At 40.1% G+C, this 2868-nt stretch overlaps 1 pseudogene; it reads left to right on the top strand.

Annotated features, from left to right (window-relative positions):
* The first annotated feature begins 1872 nt into the window (after positions 1–1872).
* Positions 1873–2375, top strand: LOC116905730 (annotated as a pseudogene).
* Positions 2376–2868: the final 493 nt, after the last annotated feature.

A 2868-nucleotide genomic window follows, 5' to 3' on the forward strand; every position in this document is an offset into this window, starting at 1 on the left:
AGGGTCTCCACACATATCCTAGCCCCATGTTAATTCCAGCAGCCTTATAGTGAGGGTATCTGTGGCTGCTGTAGAAAATACTCTCTTCCAGGGCATGGATGTTTATGCCCAATCTGGAGAGGGTCATTTTTATCAGTAAGTTCATTGTTGTACGACATTGTATTCTGAAATGCTAGAAGTTGGTTAATTTTAGCATTGAGCTCATTTTTATCTTCTCCAATCTATCCAGAAATACTCATTTTTTTTCTCATTTTTTGCACAAATGGTCAAAAGTTTTATACCCAGAGTTGCCAAATTTGTTGCCTCGCACAATTATCGAATTAAGACAGTCAAATGTGTTTGTCTTAAGTTTGTAAAATAGTTCAAACCATGGGTTTGCAATACTTTCTGAACTCCCAGGAGAGGCTTCAGTAGCTGGAAAGGCTTACTGTATGTGCTGGTGAATTGGAAAGTTTATTGCAGATATTAAAAGATTCATCCTTACATGAATCTTGCTCTAGAATCATTCCTGATGTCAAAATCTGTATTAGTTGGGGTTCTCTACAGAAGCAGAACTTAGAAATGGACATATAAATATATAAGAGAAGGGAATTTATTAGAATGGCTTCCAGGCTGTGGTCCAGCTAATCTGACAATAACTGTCAAACAAAAAAAGGTATGGGAATTTTGTAGTTGCTCAGTACACAAGGCTGGATATCTCACCTGGTCTTTGAAAAGTATCTTTTTTCTGCCAGATGTAATTATCATCTTGGAGGCTTACTGCTGAATGTGTTAACTATTTGTAGGTTTTTTTTCTGACTAACTGGTTCAACTCAGCTATTTTGGCTCAAACACCCTCCAAACTGACTGATTTAATCTGGTTTTTCTCAGCTTCTAACTGAATTGTTCTTCTTGGCCTCAAACTAACTCCGGCAATTTGTTTTAATCTTCTCTCCTTCCTTCTTATTATCTGGCTTCGACTGTCTCTGTGGACCTGCACTGAACTGGATGAACTCAGGAACAAACTCAATTCCACTGCAATGCACTATACTCACAGCACTGATTCCCAACCCACTCAATTCCCAACTCACTGGTGAATTCAGCTCTCTCTCCCTGTTTTGCTCTTAAATAGCAGATGGGCAAGTCCTACTTTTGACTTATTCTGTCAAATCTTACTCTGATTCATCACTCTGTCTGCTCCTCAGTTAGACATTGTTTGGGGTTAAAGGAACATACCAAAAGATTCCAGGCACATGGATTAAAGGCATGTAACAAGTGTGTGTCTATATTCTAGTGGAATCACGTAGACCTAGGTTGTCTTTGGATGAGATCAAAGTAGCCATGTTACTGACTGAAATTTTTTCTACAGGACTTCAATATACAGACTCCCAAAGAAGCAGGTTCTAATGTCATTGAGGGAATGGACTTGCCAGTAAAAGTGAGACCCAGCAGGTAAAGAGAGAGCACAATCTTCCTTCTTCCATAGACTTTCATCAGAGAGTGTGGCCCAGATTAAATATGGATCTTTCTACCTCAAATGATTTAATTAAGAAATAAGCCCTCGTAGATGTACCCAGATGCTTGGGTTTTAGTTAATTCCAGATATAGTCAGGTTGACAACCAAGAATAAGCCATCACAACGGAAAGCCAGTCTCAGTTACTTCTCTATTGCTGTGATAAAGCTTATGACTGAAAGGACTCTGACGATGAAAGCATTTGTTTCATCTTTTAGCTCGTAATCCACTGTTAAGGCATAGGTAGAATGTTAAGCATTAAACAGAATGTTAAAGCTTAGGTAAAATGTTAAGAACTAGGTAACTATTACCTGCCTAGTCTGCCATTTTAAAGAAACTGTCTTGACTTTGCAGACGCCGCTGTCACTTTTCACTGCTTGCTACACACATGGTCAACCCCACCATGTTCTTCGACATCATGGCCGATGGCGAGCCCTTGGGCCGTGTCTCCTTCGAGCTGTTTGCAGACAAAGTTCCAAAGACAGCAGAAAACTTTCATGCTCTGAGCACTGGGGAGAAAGGATTTGGCTATAAGGGTTCCTCCTTTCACAGAATCATTCTAGGATTTATGTGCCAGGATGGTGAGGTCACAGGCCATAATAGCACTGGTGGCAGGTCCATCTATGGAGAGAAATTTGAGGATGAGAACTTCATCCTGAAGCATACAGGTCCTGGCGTCTTGTCCATGGCGAATGCTGGACCAAACACAAATGGTTCTCAGTTTTTTATCTGCACTGCCAAGACTGAGTGACAGGATGGCAAGCATGTGGTCTTTGGGAAGGTGAAAGAAGGCATGAACACTGTGGAAGCCATGGAGTGTTTGGGTCCAACAATGGCAAGACCAGTAAGAAGATCACCATTTCCGACTGTGGACAACTCTAATTTCTTTGACTTGTGGGCATTTTACCCATCAAATCATTCCTTCTGTAGCTCAGAAGAGCGCCCCCACCCCATCTGTTCACAATACTCTATAATCTCTGCTCTCACTGAAGTTCTTTGGGTTCCAGATTTTCCTCATTCCCCTTCAAGTCTAGCAGAATTGCAAACTTAAGTTTATGATTATGAATAAAAACTAAATAAGAAAAAAAGAAATTGTTTCATATGTTTCTGCTGTTACTAGAAAACTTTCTAATGCCATATTGATTACAAGTTCTGTTATATGTTCTGCCCTTGACAAACAGTCATGATAGAAGTCAATAGAACTGCTTTGTATAGTTACCTGCAATAAGCTTGGACCCAAACCAACCACCAAGCAGAAATCCCTGAACCTGTATATAAGTTCTTATGGCATTTGCTTTTATAAGGTACCCCTGGGATGGACCCCAACATAAGAAATAGAAGAAACTATTTAAAATAATACCCCCACTTTAAGTAG

This window comes from Rattus rattus, chromosome 7 (assembly GCF_011064425.1).
Source record: "Rattus rattus isolate New Zealand chromosome 7, Rrattus_CSIRO_v1, whole genome shotgun sequence".
Taxonomy (NCBI): Eukaryota; Metazoa; Chordata; class Mammalia; order Rodentia; family Muridae; genus Rattus; species Rattus rattus.